This window comes from Erythrolamprus reginae, chromosome 8 (assembly GCF_031021105.1).
Source record: "Erythrolamprus reginae isolate rEryReg1 chromosome 8, rEryReg1.hap1, whole genome shotgun sequence".
NCBI classification, from domain to species: domain Eukaryota; kingdom Metazoa; phylum Chordata; class Lepidosauria; order Squamata; family Dipsadidae; genus Erythrolamprus; species Erythrolamprus reginae.
Genome location: NC_091957.1, coordinates 51,340,900 through 51,358,757, shown reverse-complemented (window position 1 = coordinate 51,358,757; position 17,858 = coordinate 51,340,900).

Below are 17,858 nucleotides of genomic sequence, written 5' to 3'. Positions count from 1 at the left end.
AAATTGTATAGGCCCGGGGAAGATTTCTCAATTTCCCCATGCCTGGCGGCAAAGGTGGGTTTTAAGGAGTTTACAGAAGGCAAGGAGGGTGGGGGCAGTTCTAATCTCCAGGGGGAGCTGGTTTCAGAGAGTCGGGGCCACCACAGAGAAGGCTCTTCCCCTGGGACCCACCAAACAACATTGTTTAGTCGACGGGACCCGGAGAAGGCCAACTCTGTGGGACCTAATCGGCCGCTGGGATTCGTGTGGCAGAAGGCGGTCCCGAAGTAAAATAGTTTGCAGCCTTTCACTGCAACCAACAAACCAAAAAGTCCACTTGCCTCTTGAAAGAGCCCTTTGGGATACCCAGCATGATGCTAAGATGAAACAATCTTGTCCAGTACTGAAACAGAATCTATTGTGTTTACTTAAGATGGGACAATCCTCTGGTTTGGGAGGCGTAAACGTAGGTCTCATGCATGTGTACCTTAACTGAAGTTGAAAATGAAAGAGAGGTGCAAATATCTTTGGGGAATGCTTGAAAAATGCGTAAGTTGTTTGCAGGTGGGATGGGGGAAGGTTTACATGAATGAAGGCAAATATAAGTGTCTCACTTCTTGGATAATGTTGCAAGATTCATTGTGGGTCATGGGCTTTAGGCTTTTGAGTTTTCAGAATGGAGCTCATCATCAAGGAAACTGTCTCTAACAGAATATGTGCTTTGGGTTATTCTGTGTATTTATGTGGTGTCTTCCTACTAGACGTTTGGTGTATTGATGGCCAGTGATTGGCTGTTGTTTCCTTGTGCTGCTAAGTCCTTGGCTCCTATGCTGATAGTAAATCAGCACGCCTGTTGACTGACAATAGAAATGATTGAAGCCTGGGAAAAGGGACCCTTGTCAGTCAACAGGAGTGCTGATTTATCCCCAGTTTATCATGTATTTAGAAGCCTAGAACTTGTGCCACACTAATCAACCAATAGAAAGGAAACTCATAAATAGAATGCATGGAATAGCCCAAAGCATATATTCTCCCTTCTTCTCCAGGAGAGAGAAGTTTATTTATTATTTTATTTATTTAATTTGTCAAACATATACAAGATAACAGGTATCACTGCCGAGGTGGCACAGTAGATAGAGTGCAGTACAGCAGGCCACTAAAGCTGACTGCTAGATCTTCAGGTCAGCGGTTCAAATCTCATCACCGGATCAAGGTTGACTCAGCTTTCCATCCTTCTGAGATGGGTAAAATGAGGACCCTGATTGTGTGGGCTAAATAAGAAAGTAAGTAAGTAAGTAAGTAAGTGTTGTGGTTAGCTTTGGCCCAGCTCCTGCCCCAAGGAATATGCAGGTGGATGTGGGGGAAACATCCACATGCCACAGGTTTGTTTTGCTCCCGATGGAATCTGCCGATGAAGCCTCCTCTGACCAAGGAAGCGTCAGTGACAGGGAAGAGGGGAGTTTGGTAGACAGCCCAGGAGGAGATCAATCATCTGTATCATCCTTGGATTCTGAACAAGAATTAATGACACATCCACGCATGCGTAGAGTGATTCATAGGAGACAACAACTGAAGGATTATTACAAGAGAAAATGAGGCCACCTGTGGTTGGGTGAGGCTGCTGTAATTAGGGCTGCTGCTATAAATAGCAGTGTGTGTGTTTGGCCGTTGTGGAAGAGTATCTGATCGCAGTTCTTCAGGAATCGTGTGTTGCTGTTTTCTGGACTTTGTTTGTTGTCTTTTCACACCTTTGAAACCAAAGCAGAGCAACGTGTGTGTGTGTCTCACTTGGTTGGAAGAAGAAGGGGTGTGAAGTTTCTTCACAGCTTCTAGCTAAGTACTTAATGACTGCTTAAGGGAAATTGTACAGACTACCCGGTTGTTTTGGGATGAGTGCTCTTTGCAACACAAAAAGAGTGCTTAGTTTATTTTGAATTTAGTGATAAAGAACATTGTTTCGAATTTTCAAACGTGTGTGTGTCTGAAATTTGTACCCTTGAATTTTCGAGAGGCTCCTACCAGAGAGCCCGGCAGAACAGTAAGTAAGTAAGTATAAATGTGGACAGGAAATAAACTGGAGGACAAGGATGATAGGCATGCTGTTGCGCTTTTATATGCCCCCTTACATACCTCTTAGGAATGGGGTGAGGTCAGCAGTAGACAGTTTAAGATTAAAGCTTAAAGATTTACAATCCTGGGCCTAGAAAGCTTAGAACTAAGACACCTTAAACAAGATGTAAATATTGCCCACAGGATCATATGCTGTAACATCCTGCCTGTCGGCGACTACTTCAGCTTCAACCATAACAACACAAGAGCACACAACAGATTTAAACTTACCATATTAACCGCTCCAAACTTGACTGTAAAAAATATGACTTCAGTCTTCGGAGAGGGGCGGCATACAAATCTAAATAAACTAATACTAAACTAATAAAACTAATAAACTAATAACCGAGTTGTCGAAGCGTGGAACTCATTACCGGACTCCATAGACCCCAAACCCCCAAAAACTTTACCCTTAGATTATCTACGATTGACCTATCCAGATTGCTAAGAGGTCAGTAAGCGGCGAGTACAATTGCCCTAGAGTGTCTTCCGTCCCCTGTCCTATTGCTCTCCTATATCTCCTATTCCTTTCTACTCTTCCTATATCTCTTCTATTCTTTCATTGATATGTTCTATTACTATATCTTCTTTTCTATCCTTTCTTAGATATATTTTACTATGAGTATCTCCTCTATAACCTTCATCATGTATTTTTCTATGTGTATGTATATATATACTCACTAAAACCCTCATTGTGTATTGGACAAAATAAATAAATAAAAAATAAATAAATAAAACATAACTGTATAACTGATAACTGTAGTGCATTCCAGGCACTGGCCACTCTGTTGCTGAAATTGTGTTTCTGCAATTGTGTTTGGAGTGGTTTACCTTGAGTTTGTATCTATTGTTTGTCTCTGTATTATTGTGGTTGAAACTGGACTGGTCGTTGATGGGTAGGATGTTGTAGCAGACACCTTTGTGTATTACGCGTAGGCGGCATAGTTCTAGGTCAGTGATGGCAAACCTTTTTTTCCTCGAGTGCTGAAAAAGCATGGGTGAATGCTATTGTACAGGTGTGCGTGCCCACCCCCATAATTCAATGCCTGGGGAGGGCAAAAATTGCTTCTCCCACCCCCGGAGGCCCTCTGGAGGCCAGAAACGGCCTGTTTGCCAACTTCTGGTGGGCCCAGTAGGCTTGTGTTTCGCCCTCCCCAGGCTCCAAAGGTTTCCCTGGACCTCGGGGAAGGTAAATATGCCCTCCCCCATCCCCCCAAAGGCTCTTTGGAAACCAAAAATGACCCCCCAAAGCCTCTGTGTGAGCCAAAAATCAACTGGCCAGCACACACATGCATATTGGAGTTGAGCCAATCCAATGGTTCGTGTGCTAGCAGATTTGGCTCCGCGTGCCACCTGTGGCACCCGTGCCATAAGTTCACCATCATTGTTTGGGGTTTTCCAAGCCCCAAATTTCACGCCTGGTGGCATAAACTATTTTATTATGAGCAGAGGAGTGGAGTGCACTTCTCGTGAAATACCTCTGGACTCGCTCCATTGTATTAATGTCCGATATGGATTCCAAGCCTGATGAGCTGTATTCGAGGATTGGTCTGGCAAAGGTTTTGTATCTTTGCAATGTTACTGTTCTGTCGAGCTCTCTGATAGAATCCTCCCAAAAATGCACAGGTACAATTTCAGACACACACACATTTGAAAATTCAAAACAATGTTCTTTATAATGAAAATTCACTTAAACCAAGCCCTCTTTTGGTATAGCAAAGAGCACTGTCTCCAAATAAACTGGTAATTTGTACAAGTCCCTTATCAGTTCTGTGATACTTAGCTTGCAGCTGTGAGGCAATTCACAGTCCTTCTTCTTTCACAAAGTGAAACACACTTTGCCCTGGTTTAGTTTCAAAACAGGGAAAAATCAGCATACAAAAGGTCAAAGTCAGTAAAGCAGTCACGAAACACGATCAGATAATCCTCCACAATGGCCAAACCCACAGGCTGCTCTTTATAGCAGCCTCACTAATGACCACAGCCCCACCCAACCACAGGTGGCCTCATTTTCTTTGATAGTAATCTCTCAGTTGTTGCTGCCTATGCATCGCTCTCCGCATGCATGGCTGTATCATTAACTCTTGTTCTGAATCCAAGGAGGAGCAAGATAATTGATCTCCTTCTGAGCTGTCTGCCACACTCTCCTCCTCCCTGTCACTCATGTCTTCTTGGTCAGAGGAGCCTTCAGCAGCAGATTCCACCGGGGGCAAAACAGGCCTGTGGCATGTGGATGTCTCCCCCACATCCACAGTCCTTGGGGCAGGAGCTGGGCCAGAGCTAACCACAACAGTTACTGGGGAAGAGGTTTTGCAAAATTAAGCTCCCTCTAAGATGGGTTCCACAATGAGTTGGAAAGCTCAGAAGGCTAAGCCTCTGGTCCTGGTGACTGACCAGATTGAAAGTCTAAGCATTTGGAAGGTAGATTTGAGCACTTAAGATGGTTTTTTTCTTGGCTAGAGGCCTGAAAAGCTCCCTCTGCAGAAACTTAACATAGTGGAAAACAGCCAGGCGCTCATTTGTCTGAAAATATCTTTACTTCTAACTATGTTCATAAAACTTATCTCTGATCAGGATCATGGGATTTGAGGTCATCATGAATATTTTAAGTCATTACTGATGCTTTTGCAAAACTGGCAGTACTTCAGACCATCCCTGCCTCTGTTGCTCTCCCTCTCAACTTGTAAATTCTAAAAGAACTGAATGTTAGAAATTAGTTGATGTACAGGAAAACATCCCCCGTCCTCATATCTTTGGAATATTAAACTCATTAAATTGAATGGCAAAATATTAAAATTCTTCCGGGATTTGCATGCTTCCAATTTCTTTTTCTTCCATTCAGTTATGGCCAATTCTTGGATAAATCGGCCTAGAGTTTTCTTGACGAGATTTTGCAGAAGTGAATGGCCATTGTCTTTTTCTTAGGGTTGAGAATGACTGACTGGCTCAAGGTCACTCAGCTGGCTTTGCTCTTAAGGCAGAACTGGCACTCTCAGTCTCCCAGTTTCTAGCTTGTTGAGTTAACCGCTACTTATTGGAAGAAGTCAATGGCAAATCATTTCTGCACTATTAGAAACATAGAAACATAGAAGACTGACGGCAGAAAAAGACCTCATGGTCCATCTAGTCTGCCCTAATACTATTTCCTGTATTTTTATCTTAGGATGGATCTATGTTTGTCCCAGGCATGTTTAAATTCAGTTCCTGTGGATTTACCAACCACGTCTGCTGGAAGTTTGTTCCAAGCATCTACTACTTTTTCAGTAAAATCATATTTTCTCATGTTGCTTTTGATCTTTCCCCCAACTAACTTCAGATTGTGTCCCCTTTTTCTTGTGTTCACTTTCCTATTAAAAACACTTCCCTCCTGGATCTTATTCAACCCTTTAACACATTTAAATGTTTTGATCATGTCCCCCCTTTTCCTTCTGTCCTCCAGACTATACAGATTGAGTTCATGAAGTCTTTCCTGATATGTTTTATGCTTAAGACCTTCCACCATTCTTGTAGCCCGTCTTTGGACCCGTTCAATTTTTTCAATATCCTTTTGTAGGTGAGGTCTCCAGAACTGAACACAGTATTCCAAATGTGATCTCACCAGCATTCTATATAGCGGGATCATAATCTCCCTCTTCCTGCTTGTTATTCCTCTAGCTATGTAGCCAAGCATCCTACTTGCTTTCCCTACCGCCTGACTGCACTGTTCACCCATTTTGAGAGTGTCTGAAATCACTACCCCATATCCTTTTCTTCTGAAGTTTTTGCTAACACAGAACTGCCAATACAATACTCAGATTGAGGATTCCTTTTCCCCAAGTGCATTATTTTACATTTGGAAACATTAAACTGCAGTTTCCATTGCTTTGACCATTTATCTAGTAAAGCTAAATCATTTACCATATTACAAATACATTTACCATATTACCCCCTTTCCCTTCTGTCCTCCAGACTATACAGATTGAGTTCATTAAGTCTTTCCTGGTACATTTTATGCTTAAGACCTTCCACCATTCTTGTAGCCCGTCTTTGGACCCATTCAATTTTGTCAATATTGCCCATAAAATGTGTATTTCTCTCTGTGTTATTCACATACATTGGTACTTTGCTCACTAGTAGTAACTGCAAGGGGGATCTTGGAGTCCTATTGGACAACCATTTAAATATGAGCCAGTAGTGTGGTTTGGCAGCCAAAAAAGCCAACTCAATCCTAGGCTGCATTAACAGAGGAATAAATCAAGATTGTGTGAAGTGTTAAACACCAATTTATAATTTCTTATTAAGGCCACAATTGGAATACTGTATATTCAGTTTTGATTGCCACGATGCAAAAAGGATGTTGAGACTCTAGAAAGAGTGCAGAGAAGAGCAACAAAGATGATTAGAGGACTGGAGGCTAAAACATGAAGAATGGTTGCAGGATCTGGATATATCTAATTTAGTGAAAAGAAGGACTAGGGGAGACATGATAGCAGACTTCCAATATCTCAGGGATTGCCACAAAGGCGAATGAGTTAACCTATTCTCCAAAGCATCTGAGGGTAGAACAAGAAGCAATGGGTGGAAACTCGTCAAGGAGAGAACCAACCTAGAACTTGTTATGGTTCAGCCTGAGGCCGATCAGGGTCCAGCTGCGTCTTTGCTGGCTCCATGCCCAGAGGAGGATGACAGCGAAGAGGAGGGGGCTGAACAGTTGGATGGGGGAGAGGAAAGTCAGGAATGGGACGAAGGAGAACAGCATGAGAGCCCCCCGGGGGGGGGGCTCTCCCCAGCCAGTAGCTTGGAGTCATTAGGTGATGACGCACAAGCCGTCATTGACATGCGACAGAGACGTTCAGATCAAAGAAAGGAGCAATTAAAGAAGTATTATCAGCACTGAATTAGGAACAGCTGGGCTTGGGTGTGGTCCTCCTTAGCAGGGTTTAAAAGGCAGGCAAGCCCTTGAAGCCATGTGGAGTGTTATCAGTTTGGAGTTGCGTTATCCTGTCTTGTTTCTCGGAGTCTCTGTTCCTGGCTTGTGGCCCAGCAGTTTGGAAGACCCGTGGGAGGTGTAGGTCTGCTATCTACAGCCTCGTCTTGGCAGCAAGAATCCTGTATTGCTGCATGGACTTTTGCCTTCGTGGATATATCTGAAGATACAGCGTTTTCCTGTTTGTAAGGACATTTTCTGTTACCTGTGTTTTTCTTGAATTTGATAAACTGCCTTTGCCTTTTACCGGTGTGTCTGGCTTCTCTTTTTGGGTTGGTCTTGGCTTCTGGAGTGACCCAGACACAACAGAACTAAGGAGAAATTTCCTGACAGTTAGTTATTTAGTGGAATAGCATGCTTCCCGAAGTTATAGAAGCTCCAACACTAGAAGTTTTTAAGAAGAGTTTGGACAAACATTTGTCTGAAATGCTATAGAGTTTCCTGCCTAAGCAGAGGGTTGGACTAGAGGATCTCCAAGGTCCCTTCCAACTCTGTTATTCTATTTTTACACATAACCATATACACAAATAAATGCATATGAGATGTGGCTTCCCATTTTGACCTCTATCAACTGCAAATAATGTGGTCAATGGAATAAATGTAAAAATCAAAAGCTCTAATTATTCTCCAAGAAGGAAAAGATTGATACTTATTAAAAAGGCGGACATGATTTGAGTTAGAGAAAAAACTTCTGATAAGCCTTCCTATGTTCTTAAAATTAAACATCAAGTAGAATTGGAAAAAAGACTCCCTGCAGTGTGGGAAATTAGCTTTGGGGATACTGCTAATTGTGAATGTGTTCTCCCCCATAGGGTGGACCACATCAATATTTTTACACCTTTTGAAGGCACCCTACTGTAGAAGTTTGGAGTAAGAGAACGTTTTGATTGACTGTTCTTTCTTGTCTGAAAATAAATATATTGTGCTGTACAATATCTAAAAGAAATATTACCCAGGGTGAATACAATGGTTACAATAATGAATCAATATTTCTTTCTTTCTTTCTTTCTTTCTTTCTTTCTTTCTTTCTTTCTTTCTTTCTTTCTTTCTTTCTTCCTTCCTTCCTTCCTTTCTTTCCCTTCCTTCCTTCCTTTCTTCCTTCCTTCCTTCCTTCCTTCCTTTCTTTCTTTCTTTCTTCCTTTCTTTCTCTCTCTCTCTCTCTCTCTCTTTCTTTCGATAGCTATTGATTGATTGATTGATTGATTGATTGATTGATTGGATTTGTATGCCGCCCCTCTCCGGATATCAATGTGACAGCTTGTCAGCTATTGAAAATTCAGAATTGTATGAAATCTAGAAAGCACATGCAATTTAATGAAGGAGGAAGGAAGGAAGGAAGGAAGGAAGGAAGGAAGGAAGGAAGGAAGGAAGGAAGGAAGGATCCTAGAAAAGGAATGGAGGAAGAAGAGGAAAAGGAAAGTATGAAAACAGAAAAGAAAGGGAATGAGTGAGTGAGTGAGAGAGAGAGGGAGAGTGGGGGTAAGTGAGGAAGGAAGGAAGGAAGGAATGAAGGAATGAAGGAATGAAGGAAGGATACTAGAAAAGGAAGGGAGGGAGAAGAGTATGAAAAAAGAAATGGAATGAATGAATGAGGGAGGGAGAGAGAGAGTAAGTGAGGGAGAGAGGAACGGAAGGGAAGGAAGGAAGGAAGGATGGAAGGAAGGATGGAAAGAAGGAAGGAAAGAAGGAAGGCAGACAGGCAGCCACATGACTCATCTGCACTCTCAGTGTTGGAAATTACCATTGTCAGGAAGTATCAAGTGAAAAGCAAGATGATAAAGGTTAGTTAGGGTAAGCAGAGTTGGAAACAGGGAAAAAAAGGGGGGCTTTGTGAAATAATTAGGAATTAAGGACATGTCCCTGAGGTTACTGTAATTTATTTCCTCGGAAGAGTATCAATCCTGTTACTCTAGCCTTGTAAAAAAAGAAATCCAGACAGCCTTCTTATAATGTGAACCTTTTCATCAATCGACATTTGCATTAATCAGCCTGAAAACGTGAGGAGGAGAGATTAGTTTTGTTTAACACTGATCCATCGGAATTTAGAGTGATTCGACCTTTTTTCGCCAACTTGATCTGTCTGCTTTTTTGTTCCTCGGAATCCATAAGGCAAGAGTCATTGACCCCCCCCCCTTCACTTGAGAGCAATCACCCCAAGTTTTTTTTTTCTTTAAAAAATTGCACAGGGGTCTTCATATTTTTCTACAGGATTCCTCCCAGCCAGCGAACCAGCTTAATGATAAAACTTCAATCAGGAGAATATTAAGCTGCGTTCCACGAGAGGAAGATGATGTGTCAGCTTCAAAAGATCAAATCCGAATCGTTATGTCAGCTTCTTCTATTGAATAAATCATGTACATAAAGAAGGGCGGGAGGAGGGAGCGAAGATAGAAAAAAGAAAGGAAGGAAGTGGAAAGCAGAGAAACTAAGATGCCAACTTAAAAAAAAGAAAACATACTAATTGAGGCTGAGATATCCATGCTTTGAATTCTTAGTGCACTTACTTGAAACCCTCTGAAAAAAATATAGATGATAAACAATTTAGAAATGAGAACACTCTGGATGGCTCAATCAGATCTAAGGAATGTTCCATATTATTTACGTTGTATATTTATTAAATTAATATGCTGCCATTTTTACTAGCAACTGACACTGAGTAGGGGCTCATAAATAATGCTAAGGCCAATTAGAAAGTTAAAAGATATTAAAACATTTGCCATTAAAAATGAAAGCATTAAAATTTGCAAATGAGATTTTTAAAAAGGTCCAATGCATAAACAGGTAGAGGTGGGGTCATCATAGGAGCAGACGTGGTGCAGTGGTTAGAGTGCAGTACTGCAGACCACTTCAGCGGACTGCTAGCTGCAGTTCGGCGGTTCAAATCTCACCACCAGCTCAAGGTTGACTCAGCCTTCCATCCTTCCTAGGTCAGTAAAATGAGGTTTGGACCAAGTCCACACATGAAGTTTTACTAAAAGTCTATCCACAGGAAACTTCTCAATTAACTAACGATCAAGACCTGGTTAAAGTTAGACTACAGTCAACATTCAACAGGGTTTGGAATTAGTTTGCTTGTGGCTATGTAATGATTCTAGGCTGATTTCTCTTTTGACTCTACCCACAGCTTCTGCTGTTCCTTCTCCTATACTGTTGAACAATTTGGAAACTGGTAACAATTTCTTCATGTCTTTCTCTACCTTCTTTGCTTCTGTCTCTTATCTCTCCATCCCTTATTTTCTGCATGGTACCCCTGGATTTTTAAAACCCTTATTTTATATTAATTCAGCACCTCTGCTTTTCAAAGAAGGTCTCTAATCCTATAGATGGCCATCTCCTAAGCAGCTATGGTCAATTTTTTAAATAACCGTTTTATGGGGTTTTAGTTTGAGATAATGTTTTAGTTTTAGATAACGTTCGACTTCTTTTTTTTTATCGCTTTGTATCTATTTATATTGTATTTTCATTATTGTTCTAAGCCACCCTGAGTCCTTCGAGATTGGGCAGCATTGAAGTCAAATAAAATTAAATAAATAAATAAATAAATAAATAAATAAATAAATAAATAATTTCCACCACGATCACTACAGCATGAGTTTGGGGATCCAGTCTGTTCTACCGGCGTGTCTCAACCGCCCGTAGTTACAGGGTAATTAGTCCAGGAAGACACACACCACACGATAAAAGGAAAATCCAAAAGTTTTTATAAACAGAAAAACAGAAACAGCTCCCTTTTTAAATGTCAAAGGGATTTTCTGGTACACACAAGGCACAGGTTAAATGCAGTCCAATTACTCACCCAATAACTGGGAAATTGAGTCCAATTCTAAAGTCCAGAGAGTCCACACACACAATCCTGAACAGCAAAAACCACGATCTTGATGAAACAATGAATCAGATAAACTGCCATGAGGCTAAAACACCAGGCTGCACTTTTATCTGTAGCACTAATTACAGCAGCCCCACCCAACCACAGGTGGCCTCATTTTCTCTTGTAATAATCCTTCAGTTGTTGTCTCCTATGCATCACTCTACGCATGCGTGGATGTGTCATTAATTCTTGTTCAGAATCCAGGGATGATACAGATGACTGATCTCCTCCTGGGCTGTCTGCCAAACTCCCCTCTTCCCTGTCACTCACGCTTCCTTGGTCAGAGGAGACTTCGTCGTCAGATTCTACTGGGAGCAAAACAGGCCTGCGGCATGTGGATGTCTCCCCCACCTCCACCTCCACATTCCTCGGGGCAGGAGCTGGGCCAGAGCTAACCACAACCCAGTCTATGCAATATTGATTGACAGTATTTCCCATCAATGGATTACCATGTTACCAACACTCACAGTTGGATCCCCCTAAAGAAGAAGAGGGTGTTTTACCACCTGTCTGAAGGTGACCACTTTCCTTTCTGAAAGCAAACCAATTCTGTTCATTGATTTGGGGAGTCTGAGACTAAATAGCAAATACGTGGTCCACGAGCAATGCGGAAAACCTTGTACATTGTTCCTTCTGTTCCTCTCTTCTGTGCTTGCTGATGCTGGTAATGCTGCCCAAAAAGCCAATATCCAATTTATCAAAAGGGTCCTTAGTCTAAGAAGAGACTTTGTAAAACAATAGCTGTCTAGTCAGCCAGCATCATTAGAACAAAAAGTATCTCATCTGTTTCCTTCAGCTCCCCAAAAAGTTATTCCTTGATTTCCAAGGAAAAGGTAATGATCAACATACCTTTGCTTAGCTAAAAGGGGGAGACCTTTCTTTTAATACTTCTTGTTGACTATTGGCTAGTAGCTACCAATTCCTTTCCAGTTGCTTCTACAAGTTATGCATAGTATGTCTGTATGTATGATTGGTTTTATTACAAGGGTTTTTAACTGTTTTAATATTGGATTGTCACATGCTGTTTTTATCACTGTTGTTAGCCGCCCCGAGTCTACGGAGAGGGGCGGCATACAAATCCAATAAATAAAATAAAATAAATAGGGAGATGGGGTGGAAAGAAACTGTGGGGCAGTATAGGAAGGTTTGAAAATGTGCATGACTTCATTGAAAATACACTGGTCGTTATTGTTACAAAGCTATGGTGGTTAGAATGCAGTATTGTTGGCAAATTCTGCCAACCACCATCAGTTTGATCCTGACCAGTTGAAGGTTGACTCAGCCTTCCACCCTTCCAAAGTAAATAAAATGAGAACCCAGATTGTTGGGGGCAACAAACCACAGTAGTGGTTCACAACCTGGGGGTCGGGACTGCTTTGGGGGTGGAGTGACCATTTCACAGGGGTAGCCTAAGACAAATTTGCTATGGGATTAGGAACTAAAGCTTCTATTCTGGTTCCTTGGAACATATTTTTACAATCCAACCAATCAGGCGTTTACAGTGGGGACGTCCTGCCAACCAGCTTAAACCTCTGTTGGGAGAATTGGCACTAGACTTATGGTTGGGGGACACCACCACATATTAAAGGGCTGCGGCATTAGAAAGGTTGAGAACCACTGACTTAGAGAGTTCTGCAAAGTACAATGAAATGGCATATCACTCTCAGTGCTCTAGCTATTTCTATTATCAGAAATCAAGGGACTACATTGGCTATCTTTCTGTGACTCAGTTCAGCTGATCCACAGCTAGTGTTTGAAGACATACATACTGTTCTGTCTGGGTCCCCCCAGATGCCAACACCAACCAAAAAGAGTATCCAGACACACTGGTAAAAAGCAAAGGCAGTTTATATAATTCAAAGCAAACACAGGTAACAAAAACTGTTCTGACAGACAGGAACACTATGAAGCTTCACAGGGATTTCACGAAGGCCAGGCAATAAAACAGGATTCTTGCTGGCAAAAACAACACTGGAGATAATAAAACCCACGCCTCCCCCAAGTCTTTCAGCCTTCTAGGCCAGAAGCCAAGATCAGAGACGCCAAGACTCGAAGCAAGGTCACAGGACTCCCAGTTGATAACTCTCCACAAGACTGTAAGGGCGGGCCTGCCTTTTCAACCCTGCTGAGGAGAACCACACCCAAACCCAGCTGTTGCCAATTCAGGGATGGAAATACCTTTCTAATTGGCCCCTTCTTTGAGCTGCACGCCTCTGCCTCATGTCTATTATAGCCTGTGCGTCTTCATCCAATGAATCCAGGCTACTAGCTGGGGAGAGGGCCCCCCCCGGGGGTCTCAGGCTGCTCTCCCTCCTCCTCTTCCTGACGTTCCTCTCCCCCGTCTGCCTGGTCCTCCACCTCCTGGTCACTGTCCTCCTCCTCTGGGCATGGATCCGGCAGAGCTCCAGCCGGTCCCTGAGGAGCCTCAGGCTGAATCACAACACATACAAAGTTTCTTCTGCTCATTCCAAACTTTAATTTAGCTTGGGGGGGAAAAAAATCCTTAAATGAGAAAGTTATTGCATTTATAAAGAACACCACTTCCCTCATCCTACTCTGATTCACTCAGTGAGGAACTGTCCAAGGTACTGTACAGTATTACAGTATTTCTTCTTGGAGCCTTGCAACCGTCTTGTTTTTAAGTCCAGTGATAAATCTTGCATGACTATTGATCATAACTGAACTTCATCTATTATGAATACAGTGCTTTGTTCCAAAAGATGGCTTATTAAAATGATGAGGGGGAGGAGAAGAGAAAAAAAAAACAGTGGCCATTTAATTAGCCAAGTAATTTTTCATGGTTGTTTTAAAGAGAGGCGTGCATAGCAAACATTTTGCACACTATTGTCTAATATTTCTTTAACTATTAGAACATTACATCAGATCTATGGCTTCCTGGGTCTCCAGTGAAGATGAATGTCCCCTCCCTTTTGGAGTCATTATTTTGCATTTTATAGCAGTATCTTGAGAAAGCAAAAAACTGCTCCTCCTAGAAGCGCGTGTTGTTCAATTATTGATGTTAGCTATCTAATTTGTTCAGTTTTATAAGCTGTAGCATCTTACAACCTTGTTAGCTAATGCTAGCTTAAGCATGCCCCAGCCTCGCGACATATGCTTTGCTAGCTTTCCTAAAATGAAAAATAACAAATAGATCAACATAAAATGTCCTGGAGAAAAGACGTTGATAGCCCCAACTTCACGAACAAGCCATCTCATGAATAGTCAGACAAAGAGAGCACAATATATTTTAATCACCTCCCGGATTTGTGTTGTGATAAAGCAGCCTGAGCAAAAATGTAGACAATTTTTTTTTTTTAAATCATGGAAGACTGCTCATTTCAGATTATTCCAAAGATGGCAAATCACAAACTTCGGAAAGCTCCAACAGTTGTTTTTAAAGAATATGTTTTGCATTCGGATTCAGGCCTCTGTAATCACTCTTGTTTGTTTGGACTTATATGTCACCCAACTCCCAATGGACTCTGGGCAGCTCATGGCCAAAAATAACACATAAAATGTGACACGTAAACTGTAACTCCTTAAAATCAGTTCAAAACAATTTAAATCCAGCAATTAAAACAGTTTTAAAAACCATGTGTGTCTTTAGTGATTGGATCCCAATGGATCAATGACTCCAGGTCTTTACGGCTTTTTGGAAGGCTAGTAGGGTGGGGATAGTAGCTGTTGTGGTTCAGCCTGAGGCTGCTCAGGGACCGGCTTTGTCTCTGCTGGCTCCATGCCCGGAGGAGGGTGACAGCGAAGAGGAGGGGGCTGAACAGTCAGACGGGGGAGAGGAAAGTCAGGAATGGGACGAAGGAGAACAGCATGAGAGCCCCGGGGGGGGGGGGGTTCTCCCCAGCCAGTAGCTTGGAGTCATTAGGTGATGAAGCACAAGCCGTCATTGACATGTGACAGAGACGTCCAGATCAAAGAAAGGAGCAATTAAAGAAGTATTATCAGCACTGAATTAGGAACAGCTGGGCTTGGGTGTGGTCCTCCTTAGCAGGGTTTAAAAGGCAGGCAAGCCCTTGAAGCCATGTGGAGTGTTATCAATTGGAGTTACGGTGTCCTGCTTTGTTCTGACGTCTCTGTTCCTGGCTTGTGGCCCAGCAGTTTGGAAGACCCATGGGAGGTTTAGGTCTGCTATCTACGGCCTCGTCTTGGCAGCAAGAATCCTGTATTGCTACATGGACTTTTGCCTTCGTGGATATATTTGAAGATACAGCATTTTCCTGTTTGTAAGGACATTTTCTGTTACCTGTGTTTTACTTGAATTTTATAAAACTGCCTTTGCCTTTTACTGGTGTGTCTGGCTTCTCTTTTTGGGTTGGTATTGGCTTCCGGAGTGACCCAGACAGAACAGTAGCCGGTTCCAAAGAGTCAGAACATCCACAGATAAGGCTCTCCCCCATGAGCCCACCAACTGACACAGTTTAGCTGATGGGACATGGAGAAGATCAACCCTGTGGGCCCTTATTGGTCACTGGGAGCTCTTGACTGACTTGTGGTTGGCTTGGAAACTCCGAAGCAACAAGACAGAGACCAAGGAATTTGTAAACTAACTTAGTGGCACCCTAGTTATATCATGCTCTTCCTTCAGAGGCAAATTGCCACATTCTAGATCTAGATTTTTTACTGGGCATGACTTGGCTTGTGGGCATGGCAGGGGAAGGATACTGCTTAATCCCCACCCCACTCCTGGGGGAAGAATATTGCATAATATTGCATAATCTCCATTCTCACCCCACTCCTGGGGGAAGAATATTGCAAAATCTTAAACATGATTTAAGTATTGCCCACAAGATCATATGCTGCAACGTCCTGCCTATCGGCGACTACTTCAGCTTCAACCACAACAACAGAAGAGCATGCAACAGATTTAAACTTAATATTAACCGCTCCAAACTTGACTGTAAAAAATATGACTTCAATAACCGAGTTGTCGAAGCGTGGAACTCATTACCGGACTCCGTAGTGTCATCCCCAAACCCCCAACACTTTACCCTGAGATTATCCATGGTTGACCTATCCAGATTCCTAAGAGGTCAGTAAGGGGCGAGTACAAGTGCACTAGAGTGCCTTCCGTCCCCTGTCCTATTGCTCTCCTATATCTCCTATACCTTTCTTCTGTTCCTATATCTCTTCTTCTATTCTTTCATTGATATGTTCTATTACTATATCTTCTTTTCTATTCTTTCATAGATATGTTTTATTATGAGTATCTCCTCTATAACCTTCATCATGTATTTTACTGTGTGTGTGTGTGTGTATGTGTGTACATACATACATACATACATACATACGTACGTACGTACGTACGTACATACATACATACATATACCCACTAAAACTCTCATTGTGTATTGGACAAAATAAATAAATAAAAATAAATAAAATGAAAAATCTCCATTCCCTCCCCACTCCAGGGGAAGGATATTGCAAAATCTCCATTCCCACCCCACTCCTGGGGCCCACCAGAGGTGGTATATGCTGGATCCCTGAACTATGCACAATTTCTGCTACCAGTTCTCCTGTAGCTGTCAGAATCTGCTGGATTTCAACTGTGTTCTAGATCTATGAATTCCTGTTCTGCCGGGCTCTCTGGTAGGAGCCTTCTGAAAATTCAAGGGTACAAATTTCAGACACACATACGTTTGAAAATTCAAAACAATGTTCTTTATCACAAAATTCAAAATAAACAAAGCACTCTTTTTGTATTGCAAAGAGCACTCGTCCCAAAACAACCGGGTAATCTGTACAATTTCCCTTAAGCAGTCATTAAGTACTTAGCTAGCAGCTGTGAAGAAACTTCACACCCCTTCTTCTTCCAACAAAGTGAGACACACACACACACGTTGCTCTGCTTTGTTTTCAAAGGCGTGAAAAAGCAACAAAGTCCAGAAAACACAGGATTCCTGACGAACTGCGATCACATATTCTTCCACAACGGCCAAACCCACATGCTGCTATTTATAGCCGCTCCAACTCTCCAGAGAGGGGCGGCATACAAAGCAAATAAATAAATAAATAAATAAATAAATAAATAAATAAATAAATAAATAAATAAATAAATAAATAAATAAATAAATAAATAAATAAAATAATTACTGGAGCCCCACCCAAACACAGGTGGCCTCCCTTATTTCCTGTAATATGTTCTTACTTGGTCTCTTCTATGCATGGATCCAAAATGTCATCATCTGAAGCAATAGAAGATAAGGAAGATTGACTGCCTTGGCTGTGTGCCAAGCCCTCCTCTGCCGAGTCACTCCCACTTTCTTCTTCGTCCGAGGAAACTAAACTTTGAACTGATTCTATCGGCAATAACACAGGCCTGTGACATGTTGAAGTTTCCCCTGCATCCACCTCCCCATTCCCTGGGGCAGGAGCTGGGCCAGAGCCAACCACAACAAATCCCTAATATACCATGGCAGGTTTGGGATTTGTTTGTTTAGGATAGATTGCCATCCTTTTGTTCAAGTTGGAGCTTTTAAGTACAACAAACTGGGGAATCAGCTTTCAAAAACGCTTTAGACCAGTGCTGCCTCATTTACCCAAACCTCAAATATAATTAAAGAACAAGAACAAGAAGAAATGCTGTTCAGATGTTCATGGCGAGCATTGGGTCTCTTGAGGTAGCAGATAGTCCAGGAGCACCATCCAACCTTTATAGTAGCTCACAACCATATTTGGCTTGTGTTTAAATTGCCCTAAGAATGGCAATAGCATCAAATCTTCCCGTTCTTTCTCTTATCCTGATAATTAATCCAATTAATGACTTCATTAGCAATCCACAGAGCAAACTATTTTCCAATGAATTTGGCAGCCTGACATTGTCACTAATGAACACTTAAGTGTCAAAGAGACTAGCTACCTTTTAATCCGCAGTCACCCTTGTCATTGTAAATGGTAATTCCTTGTACAGTGTATAAGAAA